Source organism: Hyla sarda, unplaced genomic scaffold (assembly GCF_029499605.1).
Source record: "Hyla sarda isolate aHylSar1 unplaced genomic scaffold, aHylSar1.hap1 scaffold_806, whole genome shotgun sequence".
Classification (NCBI taxonomy): domain Eukaryota; kingdom Metazoa; phylum Chordata; class Amphibia; order Anura; family Hylidae; genus Hyla; species Hyla sarda.
Window position 1 is genome coordinate 1 of NW_026610832.1, and position 17,292 is coordinate 17,292.

Here is a 17,292-nt window from a genome sequence, read left to right on the forward strand (position 1 = left end):
TAATGCATAGGGCGACGGAAGCAAGCTTCGAAATCGGCCCCCGTTCTCAAAAATCCATTTAATATATGGTCCCCAGATAGGGGACGTATCAGATATTAAACTGATAAGAACAGATACTACACTTGATCTTAGCCAAAAGGCCGAGAAGCGATAACCGTGAAAGGGGCGGGCCCAACAAGGTCCCCTTCATGGGCACTATCACTGCTTGCTGTCAGGGAGGCTGCCAGACAATTTTCCATGCACACTCTGGGCTGGGGGGCAGTCAACCACCAGTACACACAGCAGAACCTAAACCCATACCATTATTGCTAAGCAGCAAGACAGGGGCCCATTGCACTCCCACGGGGCCTTTTTAAATGCAATCCATAACCCGGATTTGCCAGGAACCCTTCTTACTCCTCCTACTTGCATGTGACACTGGGCTTAGGATCTGCATAGGAAACACACACACAAGCACACACCTACCTTTGTTGCCTGCAGATGCCTCCTTGGCTGTCCCCAAACGGTATCAAACCAACACCCACGGGAAGCTGTAAGCATAGAGGACATGCCTGCACCCCATTGGACTTACCTGTGTGGGTTAAATCCGGGTTATTTGACAACCTATGGCGGTGATGGTTCTGCTCAGGCAGAGCAGTGCTGATGCTCCTCATAAAGCTGTCGCTGCTGTGAAGGTTCTAGGTGACATCACAAATCCCTATGGTTACATACACAACAAAGCTGGGTTGTTGTTGTTTACACTCTGCAAGGCCTGTGGAAGTGAGTGACATCATAGCACTGTAGTTCTGAGGGTTCAAGATGGATGCAACAATCTCCTGTTGCTTCTATGAAGGCCGTAATAGACGACATCACCAAACAGCTCCATAGTCACATACACAGCAAAGGAGAGATGTTGTTTACACCTAGTGATGTCAGTGGTATTGAGTGACATCACAGCACAGTGCTAAGGCTCCTGGGCCTGGACACAGCAGCGGCTGCAATATCTCAACGGAGAATACGTTTATATCTATGTGTGTGTGTGCGCATATATATATATATATATATATATATATATATATATATATATATATTTCTCCGCCGAAATCACTTTTAAACCCATTTCCACCTTTTTTTCCCTTCTCTTCCTCTTACTTTTTTTTCACGTTTTTTTACGTTTTTCTCCTTTTCGCCTCTTTTCTGGGCGTATTATTCTTCTTTTTCTTCTTTTTTTTCGTCTAATGCATACCCCATCAGTGCAGCAATGCTTATTCAATACCGCCAGCAGATGGAGACACTGGGGGATAATTTTCTAAGGATTTATACTGATTTTTCCTGTCTGAATTTGTCGCACAGAAAGTTGCAGGCCAAATATGTGTGACATTTCTGCGACTTTAGCTTCTAGAGCATTTTTACAACATTATACATAGGTGCTGAATACATAAAAAGCGACTGTTCAGCGACAGACAAGTCGCATCGGCTGAAAGTAGGCCAGAATGTCAGTCCATGTTGGAGCAGGTTTAGATACAGTCTAAAGCATAGATCTCAAAGTCTGTGCACAGAATTTAGCAAGGGCCTCGCACCTTCTGATGCATCAGGTAGGTGCACAATAGCATAGCCTAACCCTCTGTACTTTGGTCTATATTGATGCGGGACATAGACAGCCAGCTGATGACCAATCCATTAGTGCAATGGATGGCTGGAAGCATTTGTCTTTGCCTTTGCAATACCACAGAAGCAATGCATGGTCAATGTACAGCAATGACACACCTGTGTGAACAGCCAGGAGACCCCCCCCATGTTATGTTACATAGTTACATAGTTAGTACGGTCGAAAAAAGACATATGTCCATCAAGTTCAACCAGGGAATTAAGGGGTAGGGGTGTGGCGCGATATTGGGGAAGGGATGAGATTTTATATTTCTTCATAAGCATTAATCTTATTTTGTCAATTAGGAACATTCAGCACCCACCCGCTATCAAGGCAGCTGCCTATCATGTCATGCCCTACCTGCACAGGTGTGCTGGCTACTCAAATGATCCAATTAAGGAGGCCATTTAGTCAGCAGCAGCAGAAGTCCTGTGCCTGGACGCTCCAACAGGGGCCAGACACAAGCAGAAGCAGAAGCAGCAGAAGCAGCAGCAGCACCACCTTTTGTTTTTTGGCTGCAGCAGCAGCAAGGCCCACAGGGCTGGCTAGCTGGCTAGCCAGCAAGCAGGTAGCAATGAAAGTAGGAATCTTTCTTTTTAACCCTGTAAGGGGGTGGTGCACTGTACCCGAAGATACTGCCATATCGGGTCAATGCATAGGGCGACGGAAGCAAGCTTCGAAATCGGCCCCCGTTCTCAAAAATCCATTTAATATATGGTCCCCAGATAGGGGACGTATCAGATATTAAACTGATAAGAACAGATACTACACTTGATCTTAGCCAAAAGGCCGAGAAGCGATAACCGTGAAAGGGGCGGGCCCAACAAGGTCCCCTTCATGGGCACTATCACTGCTTGCTGTCAGGGAGGCTGCCAGACAATTTTCCATGCACACTCTGGGCTGGGGGGCAGTCAACCACCAGTACACACAGCAGAACCTAAACCCATACCATTATTGCTAAGCAGCAAGACAGGGGCCCATTGCACTCCCACGGGGCCTTTTTAAATGCAATCCATAACCCGGATTTGCCAGGAACCCTTCTTACTCCTCCTACTTGCATGTGACACTGGGCTTAGGATCTGCATAGGAAACACACACACAAGCACACACCTACCTTTGTTGCCTGCAGATGCCTCCTTGGCTGTCCCCAAACGGTATCAAACCAACACCCACGGGAAGCTGTAAGCATAGAGGACATGCCTGCACCCCATTGGACTTACCTGTGTGGGTTAAATCCGGGTTATTTGACAACCTATGGCGGTGATGGTTCTGCTCAGGCAGAGCAGTGCTGATGCTCCTCATAAAGCTGTCGCTGCTGTGAAGGTTCTAGGTGACATCACAAATCCCTATGGTTACATACACAACAAAGCTGGGTTGTTGTTGTTTACACTCTGCAAGGCCTGTGGAAGTGAGTGACATCATAGCACTGTAGTTCTGAGGGTTCAAGATGGATGCAACAATCTCCTGTTGCTTCTATGAAGGCCGTAATAGACGACATCACCAAACAGCTCCATAGTCACATACACAGCAAAGGAGAGATGTTGTTTACACCTAGTGATGTCAGTGGTATTGAGTGACATCACAGCACAGTGCTAAGGCTCCTGGGCCTGGACACAGCAGCGGCTGCAATATCTCAACGGAGAATACGTTTATATCTATGTGTGTGTGTGCGCATATATATATATATATATATATATATATATATATATATATATTTCTCCGCCGAAATCACTTTTAAACCCATTTCCACCTTTTTTTCCCTTCTCTTCCTCTTACTTTTTTTTCACGTTTTTTTACGTTTTTCTCCTTTTCGCCTCTTTTCTGGGCGTATTATTCTTCTTTTTCTTCTTTTTTTTCGTCTAATGCATACCCCATCAGTGCAGCAATGCTTATTCAATACCGCCAGCAGATGGAGACACTGGGGGATAATTTTCTAAGGATTTATACTGATTTTTCCTGTCTGAATTTGTCGCACAGAAAGTTGCAGGCCAAATATGTGTGACATTTCTGCGACTTTAGCTTCTAGAGCATTTTTACAACATTATACATAGGTGCTGAATACATAAAAAGCGACTGTTCAGCGACAGACAAGTCGCATCGGCTGAAAGTAGGCCAGAATGTCAGTCCATGTTGGAGCAGGTTTAGATACAGTCTAAAGCATAGATCTCAAAGTCTGTGCACAGAATTTAGCAAGGGCCTCGCACCTTCTGATGCATCAGGTAGGTGCACAATAGCATAGCCTAACCCTCTGTACTTTGGTCTATATTGATGCGGGACATAGACAGCCAGCTGATGACCAATCCATTAGTGCAATGGATGGCTGGAAGCATTTGTCTTTGCCTTTGCAATACCACAGAAGCAATGCATGGTCAATGTACAGCAATGACACACCTGTGTGAACAGCCAGGAGACCCCCCCCATGTTATGTTACATAGTTACATAGTTAGTACGGTCGAAAAAAGACATATGTCCATCAAGTTCAACCAGGGAATTAAGGGGTAGGGGTGTGGCGCGATATTGGGGAAGGGATGAGATTTTATATTTCTTCATAAGCATTAATCTTATTTTGTCAATTAGGAACATTCAGCACCCACCCGCTATCAAGGCAGCTGCCTATCATGTCATGCCCTACCTGCACAGGTGTGCTGGCTACTCAAATGATCCAATTAAGGAGGCCATTTAGTCAGCAGCAGCAGAAGTCCTGTGCCTGGACGCTCCAACAGGGGCCAGACACAAGCAGAAGCAGAAGCAGCAGAAGCAGCAGCAGCACCACCTTTTGTTTTTTGGCTGCAGCAGCAGCAAGGCCCACAGGGCTGGCTAGCTGGCTAGCCAGCAAGCAGGTAGCAATGAAAGTAGGAATCTTTCTTTTTAACCCTGTAAGGGGGTGGTGCACTGTACCCGAAGATACTGCCATATCGGGTCAATGCATAGGGCGACGGAAGCAAGCTTCGAAATCGGCCCCCGTTCTCAAAAATCCATTTAATATATGGTCCCCAGATAGGGGACGTATCAGATATTAAACTGATAAGAACAGATACTACACTTGATCTTAGCCAAAAGGCCGAGAAGCGATAACCGTGAAAGGGGCGGGCCCAACAAGGTCCCCTTCATGGGCACTATCACTGCTTGCTGTCAGGGAGGCTGCCAGACAATTTTCCATGCACACTCTGGGCTGGGGGGCAGTCAACCACCAGTACACACAGCAGAACCTAAACCCATACCATTATTGCTAAGCAGCAAGACAGGGGCCCATTGCACTCCCACGGGGCCTTTTTAAATGCAATCCATAACCCGGATTTGCCAGGAACCCTTCTTACTCCTCCTACTTGCATGTGACACTGGGCTTAGGATCTGCATAGGAAACACACACACAAGCACACACCTACCTTTGTTGCCTGCAGATGCCTCCTTGGCTGTCCCCAAACGGTATCAAACCAACACCCACGGGAAGCTGTAAGCATAGAGGACATGCCTGCACCCCATTGGACTTACCTGTGTGGGTTAAATCCGGGTTATTTGACAACCTATGGCGGTGATGGTTCTGCTCAGGCAGAGCAGTGCTGATGCTCCTCATAAAGCTGTCGCTGCTGTGAAGGTTCTAGGTGACATCACAAATCCCTATGGTTACATACACAACAAAGCTGGGTTGTTGTTGTTTACACTCTGCAAGGCCTGTGGAAGTGAGTGACATCATAGCACTGTAGTTCTGAGGGTTCAAGATGGATGCAACAATCTCCTGTTGCTTCTATGAAGGCCGTAATAGACGACATCACCAAACAGCTCCATAGTCACATACACAGCAAAGGAGAGATGTTGTTTACACCTAGTGATGTCAGTGGTATTGAGTGACATCACAGCACAGTGCTAAGGCTCCTGGGCCTGGACACAGCAGCGGCTGCAATATCTCAACGGAGAATACGTTTATATCTATGTGTGTGTGTGCGCATATATATATATATATATATATATATATATATATATATATATATATATATTTCTCCGCCGAAATCACTTTTAAACCCATTTCCACCTTTTTTTCCCTTCTCTTCCTCTTACTTTTTTTTCACGTTTTTTTACGTTTTTCTCCTTTTCGCCTCTTTTCTGGGCGTATTATTCTTCTTTTTCTTCTTTTTTTTCGTCTAATGCATACCCCATCAGTGCAGCAATGCTTATTCAATACCGCCAGCAGATGGAGACACTGGGGGATAATTTTCTAAGGATTTATACTGATTTTTCCTGTCTGAATTTGTCGCACAGAAAGTTGCAGGCCAAATATGTGTGACATTTCTGCGACTTTAGCTTCTAGAGCATTTTTACAACATTATACATAGGTGCTGAATACATAAAAAGCGACTGTTCAGCGACAGACAAGTCGCATCGGCTGAAAGTAGGCCAGAATGTCAGTCCATGTTGGAGCAGGTTTAGATACAGTCTAAAGCATAGATCTCAAAGTCTGTGCACAGAATTTAGCAAGGGCCTCGCACCTTCTGATGCATCAGGTAGGTGCACAATAGCATAGCCTAACCCTCTGTACTTTGGTCTATATTGATGCGGGACATAGACAGCCAGCTGATGACCAATCCATTAGTGCAATGGATGGCTGGAAGCATTTGTCTTTGCCTTTGCAATACCACAGAAGCAATGCATGGTCAATGTACAGCAATGACACACCTGTGTGAACAGCCAGGAGACCCCCCCCATGTTATGTTACATAGTTACATAGTTAGTACGGTCGAAAAAAGACATATGTCCATCAAGTTCAACCAGGGAATTAAGGGGTAGGGGTGTGGCGCGATATTGGGGAAGGGATGAGATTTTATATTTCTTCATAAGCATTAATCTTATTTTGTCAATTAGGAACATTCAGCACCCACCCGCTATCAAGGCAGCTGCCTATCATGTCATGCCCTACCTGCACAGGTGTGCTGGCTACTCAAATGATCCAATTAAGGAGGCCATTTAGTCAGCAGCAGCAGAAGTCCTGTGCCTGGACGCTCCAACAGGGGCCAGACACAAGCAGAAGCAGAAGCAGCAGAAGCAGCAGCAGCACCACCTTTTGTTTTTTGGCTGCAGCAGCAGCAAGGCCCACAGGGCTGGCTAGCTGGCTAGCCAGCAAGCAGGTAGCAATGAAAGTAGGAATCTTTCTTTTTAACCCTGTAAGGGGGTGGTGCACTGTACCCGAAGATACTGCCATATCGGGTCAATGCATAGGGCGACGGAAGCAAGCTTCGAAATCGGCCCCCGTTCTCAAAAATCCATTTAATATATGGTCCCCAGATAGGGGACGTATCAGATATTAAACTGATAAGAACAGATACTACACTTGATCTTAGCCAAAAGGCCGAGAAGCGATAACCGTGAAAGGGGCGGGCCCAACAAGGTCCCCTTCATGGGCACTATCACTGCTTGCTGTCAGGGAGGCTGCCAGACAATTTTCCATGCACACTCTGGGCTGGGGGGCAGTCAACCACCAGTACACACAGCAGAACCTAAACCCATACCATTATTGCTAAGCAGCAAGACAGGGGCCCATTGCACTCCCACGGGGCCTTTTTAAATGCAATCCATAACCCGGATTTGCCAGGAACCCTTCTTACTCCTCCTACTTGCATGTGACACTGGGCTTAGGATCTGCATAGGAAACACACACACAAGCACACACCTACCTTTGTTGCCTGCAGATGCCTCCTTGGCTGTCCCCAAACGGTATCAAACCAACACCCACGGGAAGCTGTAAGCATAGAGGACATGCCTGCACCCCATTGGACTTACCTGTGTGGGTTAAATCCGGGTTATTTGACAACCTATGGCGGGTGATGGTTCTGCTCAGGCAGAGCAGTGCTGATGCTCCTCATAAAGCTGTCGCTGCTGTGAAGGTTCTAGGTGACATCACAAATCCCTATGGTTACATACACAACAAAGCTGGGTTGTTGTTGTTTACACTCTGCAAGGCCTGTGGAAGTGAGTGACATCATAGCACTGTAGTTCTGAGGGTTCAAGATGGATGCAACAATCTCCTGTTGCTTCTATGAAGGCCGTAATAGACGACATCACCAAACAGCTCCATAGTCACATACACAGCAAAGGAGAGATGTTGTTTACACCTAGTGATGTCAGTGGTATTGAGTGACATCACAGCACAGTGCTAAGGCTCCTGGGCCTGGACACAGCAGCGGCTGCGCAATATCTCAACGGAGAATACGTTTATATCTATGTGTGTGTGTGCGCATATATATATATATATATATATATATATATATATATATATATATATATTTCTCCGCCGAAATCACTTTTAAACCCATTTCCACCTTTTTTTCCCTTCTCTTCCTCTTACTTTTTTTTCACGTTTTTTTACGTTTTTCTCCTTTTCGCCTCTTTTCTGGGCGTATTATTCTTCTTTTTCTTCTTTTTTTTCGTCTAATGCATACCCCATCAGTGCAGCAATGCTTATTCAATACCGCCAGCAGATGGAGACACTGGGGGATAATTTTCTAAGGATTTATACTGATTTTTCCTGTCTGAATTTGTCGCACAGAAAGTTGCAGGCCAAATATGTGTGACATTTCTGCGACTTTAGCTTCTAGAGCATTTTTACAACATTATACATAGGTGCTGAATACATAAAAAGCGACTGTTCAGCGACAGACAAGTCGCATCGGCTGAAAGTAGGCCAGAATGTCAGTCCATGTTGGAGCAGGTTTAGATACAGTCTAAAGCATAGATCTCAAAGTCTGTGCACAGAATTTAGCAAGGGCCTCGCACCTTCTGATGCATCAGGTAGGTGCACAATAGCATAGCCTAACCCTCTGTACTTTGGTCTATATTGATGCGGGACATAGACAGCCAGCTGATGACCAATCCATTAGTGCAATGGATGGCTGGAAGCATTTGTCTTTGCCTTTGCAATACCACAGAAGCAATGCATGGTCAATGTACAGCAATGACACACCTGTGTGAACAGCCAGGAGACCCCCCCCATGTTATGTTACATAGTTACATAGTTAGTACGGTCGAAAAAAGACATATGTCCATCAAGTTCAACCAGGGAATTAAGGGGTAGGGGTGTGGCGCGATATTGGGGAAGGGATGAGATTTTATATTTCTTCATAAGCATTAATCTTATTTTGTCAATTAGGAACATTCAGCACCCACCCGCTATCAAGGCAGCTGCCTATCATGTCATGCCCTACCTGCACAGGTGTGCTGGCTACTCAAATGATCCAATTAAGGAGGCCATTTAGTCAGCAGCAGCAGAAGTCCTGTGCCTGGACGCTCCAACAGGGGCCAGACACAAGCAGAAGCAGAAGCAGCAGAAGCAGCAGCAGCACCACCTTTTGTTTTTTGGCTGCAGCAGCAGCAAGGCCCACAGGGCTGGCTAGCTGGCTAGCCAGCAAGCAGGTAGCAATGAAAGTAGGAATCTTTCTTTTTAACCCTGTAAGGGGGTGGTGCACTGTACCCGAAGATACTGCCATATCGGGTCAATGCATAGGGCGACGGAAGCAAGCTTCGAAATCGGCCCCCGTTCTCAAAAATCCATTTAATATATGGTCCCCAGATAGGGGACGTATCAGATATTAAACTGATAAGAACAGATACTACACTTGATCTTAGCCAAAAGGCCGAGAAGCGATAACCGTGAAAGGGGCGGGCCCAACAAGGTCCCCTTCATGGGCACTATCACTGCTTGCTGTCAGGGAGGCTGCCAGACAATTTTCCATGCACACTCTGGGCTGGGGGGCAGTCAACCACCAGTACACACAGCAGAACCTAAACCCATACCATTATTGCTAAGCAGCAAGACAGGGGCCCATTGCACTCCCACGGGGCCTTTTTAAATGCAATCCATAACCCGGATTTGCCAGGAACCCTTCTTACTCCTCCTACTTGCATGTGACACTGGGCTTAGGATCTGCATAGGAAACACACACACAAGCACACACCTACCTTTGTTGCCTGCAGATGCCTCCTTGGCTGTCCCCAAACGGTATCAAACCAACACCCACGGGAAGCTGTAAGCATAGAGGACATGCCTGCACCCCATTGGACTTACCTGTGTGGGTTAAATCCGGGTTATTTGACAACCTATGGCGGTGATGGTTCTGCTCAGGCAGAGCAGTGCTGATGCTCCTCATAAAGCTGTCGCTGCTGTGAAGGTTCTAGGTGACATCACAAATCCCTATGGTTACATACACAACAAAGCTGGGTTGTTGTTGTTTACACTCTGCAAGGCCTGTGGAAGTGAGTGACATCATAGCACTGTAGTTCTGAGGGTTCAAGATGGATGCAACAATCTCCTGTTGCTTCTATGAAGGCCGTAATAGACGACATCACCAAACAGCTCCATAGTCACATACACAGCAAAGGAGAGATGTTGTTTACACCTAGTGATGTCAGTGGTATTGAGTGACATCACAGCACAGTGCTAAGGCTCCTGGGCCTGGACACAGCAGCGGCTGCAATATCTCAACGGAGAATACGTTTATATCTATGTGTGTGTGTGCGCATATATATATATATATATATATATATATATATATATATATTTCTCCGCCGAAATCACTTTTAAACCCATTTCCACCTTTTTTTCCCTTCTCTTCCTCTTACTTTTTTTTCACGTTTTTTTACGTTTTTCTCCTTTTCGCCTCTTTTCTGGGCGTATTATTCTTCTTTTTCTTCTTTTTTTTCGTCTAATGCATACCCCATCAGTGCAGCAATGCTTATTCAATACCGCCAGCAGATGGAGACACTGGGGGATAATTTTCTAAGGATTTATACTGATTTTTCCTGTCTGAATTTGTCGCACAGAAAGTTGCAGGCCAAATATGTGTGACATTTCTGCGACTTTAGCTTCTAGAGCATTTTTACAACATTATACATAGGTGCTGAATACATAAAAAGCGACTGTTCAGCGACAGACAAGTCGCATCGGCTGAAAGTAGGCCAGAATGTCAGTCCATGTTGGAGCAGGTTTAGATACAGTCTAAAGCATAGATCTCAAAGTCTGTGCACAGAATTTAGCAAGGGCCTCGCACCTTCTGATGCATCAGGTAGGTGCACAATAGCATAGCCTAACCCTCTGTACTTTGGTCTATATTGATGCGGGACATAGACAGCCAGCTGATGACCAATCCATTAGTGCAATGGATGGCTGGAAGCATTTGTCTTTGCCTTTGCAATACCACAGAAGCAATGCATGGTCAATGTACAGCAATGACACACCTGTGTGAACAGCCAGGAGACCCCCCCCATGTTATGTTACATAGTTACATAGTTAGTACGGTCGAAAAAAGACATATGTCCATCAAGTTCAACCAGGGAATTAAGGGGTAGGGGTGTGGCGCGATATTGGGGAAGGGATGAGATTTTATATTTCTTCATAAGCATTAATCTTATTTTGTCAATTAGGAACATTCAGCACCCACCCGCTATCAAGGCAGCTGCCTATCATGTCATGCCCTACCTGCACAGGTGTGCTGGCTACTCAAATGATCCAATTAAGGAGGCCATTTAGTCAGCAGCAGCAGAAGTCCTGTGCCTGGACGCTCCAACAGGGGCCAGACACAAGCAGAAGCAGAAGCAGCAGAAGCAGCAGCAGCACCACCTTTTGTTTTTTGGCTGCAGCAGCAGCAAGGCCCACAGGGCTGGCTAGCTGGCTAGCCAGCAAGCAGGTAGCAATGAAAGTAGGAATCTTTCTTTTTAACCCTGTAAGGGGGTGGTGCACTGTACCCGAAGATACTGCCATATCGGGTCAATGCATAGGGCGACGGAAGCAAGCTTCGAAATCGGCCCCCGTTCTCAAAAATCCATTTAATATATGGTCCCCAGATAGGGGACGTATCAGATATTAAACTGATAAGAACAGATACTACACTTGATCTTAGCCAAAAGGCCGAGAAGCGATAACCGTGAAAGGGGCGGGCCCAACAAGGTCCCCTTCATGGGCACTATCACTGCTTGCTGTCAGGGAGGCTGCCAGACAATTTTCCATGCACACTCTGGGCTGGGGGGCAGTCAACCACCAGTACACACAGCAGAACCTAAACCCATACCATTATTGCTAAGCAGCAAGACAGGGGCCCATTGCACTCCCACGGGGCCTTTTTAAATGCAATCCATAACCCGGATTTGCCAGGAACCCTTCTTACTCCTCCTACTTGCATGTGACACTGGGCTTAGGATCTGCATAGGAAACACACACACAAGCACACACCTACCTTTGTTGCCTGCAGATGCCTCCTTGGCTGTCCCCAAACGGTATCAAACCAACACCCACGGGAAGCTGTAAGCATAGAGGACATGCCTGCACCCCATTGGACTTACCTGTGTGGGTTAAATCCGGGTTATTTGACAACCTATGGCGGTGATGGTTCTGCTCAGGCAGAGCAGTGCTGATGCTCCTCATAAAGCTGTCGCTGCTGTGAAGGTTCTAGGTGACATCACAAATCCCTATGGTTACATACACAACAAAGCTGGGTTGTTGTTGTTTACACTCTGCAAGGCCTGTGGAAGTGAGTGACATCATAGCACTGTAGTTCTGAGGGTTCAAGATGGATGCAACAATCTCCTGTTGCTTCTATGAAGGCCGTAATAGACGACATCACCAAACAGCTCCATAGTCACATACACAGCAAAGGAGAGATGTTGTTTACACCTAGTGATGTCAGTGGTATTGAGTGACATCACAGCACAGTGCTAAGGCTCCTGGGCCTGGACACAGCAGCGGCTGCAATATCTCAACGGAGAATACGTTTATATCTATGTGTGTGTGTGCGCATATATATATATATATATATATATATATATATATATATATATATATTCTCCGCCGAAATCACTTTTAAACCCATTTCCACCTTTTTTTCCCTTCTCTTCCTCTTACTTTTTTTTCACGTTTTTTTACGTTTTTCTCCTTTTCGCCTCTTTTCTGGGCGTATTATTCTTCTTTTTCTTCTTTTTTTTCGTCTAATGCATACCCCATCAGTGCAGCAATGCTTATTCAATACCGCCAGCAGATGGAGACACTGGGGGATAATTTTCTAAGGATTTATACTGATTTTTCCTGTCTGAATTTGTCGCACAGAAAGTTGCAGGCCAAATATGTGTGACATTTCTGCGACTTTAGCTTCTAGAGCATTTTTACAACATTATACATAGGTGCTGAATACATAAAAAGCGACTGTTCAGCGACAGACAAGTCGCATCGGCTGAAAGTAGGCCAGAATGTCAGTCCATGTTGGAGCAGGTTTAGATACAGTCTAAAGCATAGATCTCAAAGTCTGTGCACAGAATTTAGCAAGGGCCTCGCACCTTCTGATGCATCAGGTAGGTGCACAATAGCATAGCCTAACCCTCTGTACTTTGGTCTATATTGATGCGGGACATAGACAGCCAGCTGATGACCAATCCATTAGTGCAATGGATGGCTGGAAGCATTTGTCTTTGCCTTTGCAATACCACAGAAGCAATGCATGGTCAATGTACAGCAATGACACACCTGTGTGAACAGCCAGGAGACCCCCCCATGTTATGTTACATAGTTACATAGTTAGTACGGTCGAAAAAAGACATATGTCCATCAAGTTCAACCAGGGAATTAAGGGGTAGGGGTGTGGCGCGATATTGGGGAAGGGATGAGATTTTATATTTCTTCATAAGCATTAATCTTATTTTGTCAATTAGGAACATTCAGCACCCACCCGCTATCAAGGCAGCTGCCTATCATGTCATGCCCTACCTGCACAGGTGTGCTGGCTACTCAAATGATCCAATTAAGGAGGCCATTTAGTCAGCAGCAGCAGAAGTCCTGTGCCTGGACGCTCCAACAGGGGCCAGACACAAGCAGAAGCAGAAGCAGCAGAAGCAGCAGCAGCACCACCTTTTGTTTTTTGGCTGCAGCAGCAGCAAGGCCCACAGGGCTGGCTAGCTGGCTAGCCAGCAAGCAGGTAGCAATGAAAGTAGGAATCTTTCTTTTTAACCCTGTAAGGGGGTGGTGCACTGTACCCGAAGATACTGCCATATCGGGTCAATGCATAGGGCGACGGAAGCAAGCTTCGAAATCGGCCCCCGTTCTCAAAAATCCATTTAATATATGGTCCCCAGATAGGGGACGTATCAGATATTAAACTGATAAGAACAGATACTACACTTGATCTTAGCCAAAAGGCCGAGAAGCGATAACCGTGAAAGGGGCGGGCCCAACAAGGTCCCCTTCATGGGCACTATCACTGCTTGCTGTCAGGGAGGCTGCCAGACAATTTTCCATGCACACTCTGGGCTGGGGGGCAGTCAACCACCAGTACACACAGCAGAACCTAAACCCATACCATTATTGCTAAGCAGCAAGACAGGGGCCCATTGCACTCCCACGGGGCCTTTTTAAATGCAATCCATAACCCGGATTTGCCAGGAACCCTTCTTACTCCTCCTACTTGCATGTGACACTGGGCTTAGGATCTGCATAGGAAACACACACACAAGCACACACCTACCTTTGTTGCCTGCAGATGCCTCCTTGGCTGTCCCCAAACGGTATCAAACCAACACCCACGGGAAGCTGTAAGCATAGAGGACATGCCTGCACCCCATTGGACTTACCTGTGTGGGTTAAATCCGGGTTATTTGACAACCTATGGCGGTGATGGTTCTGCTCAGGCAGAGCAGTGCTGATGCTCCTCATAAAGCTGTCGCTGCTGTGAAGGTTCTAGGTGACATCACAAATCCCTATGGTTACATACACAACAAAGCTGGGTTGTTGTTGTTTACACTCTGCAAGGCCTGTGGAAGTGAGTGACATCATAGCACTGTAGTTCTGAGGGTTCAAGATGGATGCAACAATCTCCTGTTGCTTCTATGAAGGCCGTAATAGACGACATCACCAAACAGCTCCATAGTCACATACACAGCAAAGGAGAGATGTTGTTTACACCTAGTGATGTCAGTGGTATTGAGTGACATCACAGCACAGTGCTAAGGCTCCTGGGCCTGGACACAGCAGCGGCTGCAATATCTCAACGGAGAATACGTTTATATCTATGTGTGTGTGTGCGCATATATATATATATATATATATATATATATATATATATATATTTCTCCGCCGAAATCACTTTTAAACCCATTTCCACCTTTTTTTCCCTTCTCTTCCTCTTACTTTTTTTTCACGTTTTTTTACGTTTTTCTCCTTTTCGCCTCTTTTCTGGGCGTATTATTCTTCTTTTTCTTCTTTTTTTTCGTCTAATGCATACCCCATCAGTGCAGCAATGCTTATTCAATACCGCCAGCAGATGGAGACACTGGGGGATAATTTTCTAAGGATTTATACTGATTTTTCCTGTCTGAATTTGTCGCACAGAAAGTTGCAGGCCAAATATGTGTGACATTTCTGCGACTTTAGCTTCTAGAGCATTTTTACAACATTATACATAGGTGCTGAATACATAAAAAGCGACTGTTCAGCGACAGACAAGTCGCATCGGCTGAAAGTAGGCCAGAATGTCAGTCCATGTTGGAGCAGGTTTAGATACAGTCTAAAGCATAGATCTCAAAGTCTGTGCACAGAATTTAGCAAGGGCCTCGCACCTTCTGATGCATCAGGTAGGTGCACAATAGCATAGCCTAACCCTCTGTACTTTGGTCTATATTGATGCGGGACATAGACAGCCAGCTGATGACCAATCCATTAGTGCAATGGATGGCTGGAAGCATTTGTCTTTGCCTTTGCAATACCACAGAAGCAATGCATGGTCAATGTACAGCAATGACACACCTGTGTGAACAGCCAGGAGACCCCCCCCATGTTATGTTACATAGTTACATAGTTAGTACGGTCGAAAAAAGACATATGTCCATCAAGTTCAACCAGGGAATTAAGGGGTAGGGGTGTGGTGCGATATTGGGGAAGGGATGAGATTTTATATTTCTTCATAAGCATTAATCTTATTTTGTCAATTAGGAACATTCAGCACCCACCCGCTATCAAGGCAGCTGCCTATCATGTCATGCCCTACCTGCACAGGTGTGCTGGCTACTCAAATGATCCAATTAAGGAGGCCATTTAGTCAGCAGCAGCAGAAGTCCTGTGCCTGGACGCTCCAACAGGGGCCAGACACAAGCAGAAGCAGAAGCAGCAGAAGCAGCAGCAGCACCACCTTTTGTTTTTTGGCTGCAGCAGCAGCAAGGCCCACAGGGCTGGCTAGCTGGCTAGCCAGCAAGCAGGTAGCAATGAAAGTAGGAATCTTTCTTTTTAACCCTGTAAGGGGGTGGTGCACTGTACCCGAAGATACTGCCATATCGGGTCAATGCATAGGGCGACGGAAGCAAGCTTCGAAATCGGCCCCCGTTCTCAAAAATCCATTTAATATATGGTCCCCAGATAGGGGACGTATCAGATATTAAACTGATAAGAACAGATACTACACTTGATCTTAGCCAAAAGGCCGAGAAGCGATAACCGTGAAAGGGGCGGGCCCAACAAGGTCCCCTTCATGGGCACTATCACTGCTTGCTGTCAGGGAGGCTGCCAGACAATTTTCCATGCACACTCTGGGCTGGGGGGCAGTCAACCACCAGTACACACAGCAGAACCTAAACCCATACCATTATTGCTAAGCAGCAAGACAGGGGCCCATTGCACTCCCACGGGGCCTTTTTAAATGCAATCCATAACCCGGATTTGCCAGGAACCCTTCTTACTCCTCCTACTTGCATGTGACACTGGGCTTAGGATCTGCATAGGAAACACACACACAAGCACACACCTACCTTTGTTGCCTGCAGATGCCTCCTTGGCTGTCCCCAAACGGTATCAAACCAACACCCACGGGAAGCTGTAAGCATAGAGGACATGCCTGCACCCCATTGGACTTACCTGTGTGGGTTAAATCCGGGTTATTTGACAACCTATGGCGGTGATGGTTCTGCTCAGGCAGAGCAGTGCTGATGCTCCTCATAAAGCTGTCGCTGCTGTGAAGGTTCTAGGTGACATCACAAATCCCTATGGTTACATACACAACAAAGCTGGGTTGTTGTTGTTTACACTCTGCAAGGCCTGTGGAAGTGAGTGACATCATAGCACTGTAGTTCTGAGGGTTCAAGATGGATGCAACAATCTCCTGTTGCTTCTATGAAGGCCGTAATAGACGACATCACCAAACAGCTCCATAGTCACATACACAGCAAAGGAGAGATGTTGTTTACACCTAGTGATGTCAGTGGTATTGAGTGACATCACAGCACAGTGCTAAGGCTCCTGGGCCTGGACACAGCAGCGGCTGCAATATCTCAACGGAGAATACGTTTATATCTATGTGTGTGTGTGCGCATATATATATATATATATATATATATATATATATATATATATATATATATATATTTCTCCGCCGAAATCACTTTTAAACCCATTTCCACCTTTTTTTCCCTTCTCTTCCTCTTACTTTTTTTTCACGTTTTTTTACGTTTTTCTCCTTTTCGCCTCTTTTCTGGGCGTATTATTCTTCTTTTTCTTCTTTTTTTTCGTCTAATGCATACCCCATCAGTGCAGCAATGCTTATTCAATACCGCCAGCAGATGGAGACACTGGGGGATAATTTTCTAAGGATTTATACTGATTTTTCCTGTCTGAATTTGTCGCACAGAAAGTTGCAGGCCAAATATGTGTGACA

General features: G+C 45.9%; 7 non-coding genes and 1 pseudogene across 7 annotated transcripts; all 8 read right to left on the reverse strand.

Annotated features, from left to right (window-relative positions):
* On the reverse strand, positions 1-152 carry LOC130346986 (U2 spliceosomal RNA; annotated as a pseudogene; the record flags this gene model as incomplete).
* Positions 153-2,237: 2,085 nt separating this feature from the next.
* Positions 2,238-2,428, reverse strand: LOC130347000 (U2 spliceosomal RNA). The gene has a single exon (XR_008885021.1). It is a non-coding gene; the product is annotated as a U2 spliceosomal RNA (small nuclear RNA).
* A 2,081-nt stretch (positions 2,429-4,509) lies between these two features.
* LOC130347013 (U2 spliceosomal RNA) lies at positions 4,510-4,700 on the reverse strand. The gene has a single exon (XR_008885032.1). It is a non-coding gene; the product is annotated as a U2 spliceosomal RNA (small nuclear RNA).
* A 2,089-nt stretch (positions 4,701-6,789) lies between these two features.
* On the reverse strand, positions 6,790-6,980 carry LOC130347025 (U2 spliceosomal RNA). The gene has a single exon (XR_008885043.1). It is a non-coding gene; the product is annotated as a U2 spliceosomal RNA (small nuclear RNA).
* A 2,090-nt stretch (positions 6,981-9,070) lies between these two features.
* LOC130347037 (U2 spliceosomal RNA) lies at positions 9,071-9,261 on the reverse strand. Its single transcript, XR_008885054.1, has one exon. It is a non-coding gene; the product is annotated as a U2 spliceosomal RNA (small nuclear RNA).
* Positions 9,262-11,340: 2,079 nt separating this feature from the next.
* On the reverse strand, positions 11,341-11,531 carry LOC130346971 (U2 spliceosomal RNA). The gene has a single exon (XR_008884996.1). It is a non-coding gene; the product is annotated as a U2 spliceosomal RNA (small nuclear RNA).
* Positions 11,532-13,614: 2,083 nt separating this feature from the next.
* LOC130346983 (U2 spliceosomal RNA) lies at positions 13,615-13,805 on the reverse strand. Its single transcript, XR_008885007.1, has one exon. It is a non-coding gene; the product is annotated as a U2 spliceosomal RNA (small nuclear RNA).
* A 2,081-nt stretch (positions 13,806-15,886) lies between these two features.
* On the reverse strand, positions 15,887-16,077 carry LOC130346991 (U2 spliceosomal RNA). Its single transcript, XR_008885012.1, has one exon. It is a non-coding gene; the product is annotated as a U2 spliceosomal RNA (small nuclear RNA).
* Between the last annotated feature and the right edge of the window lie 1,215 nt (positions 16,078-17,292).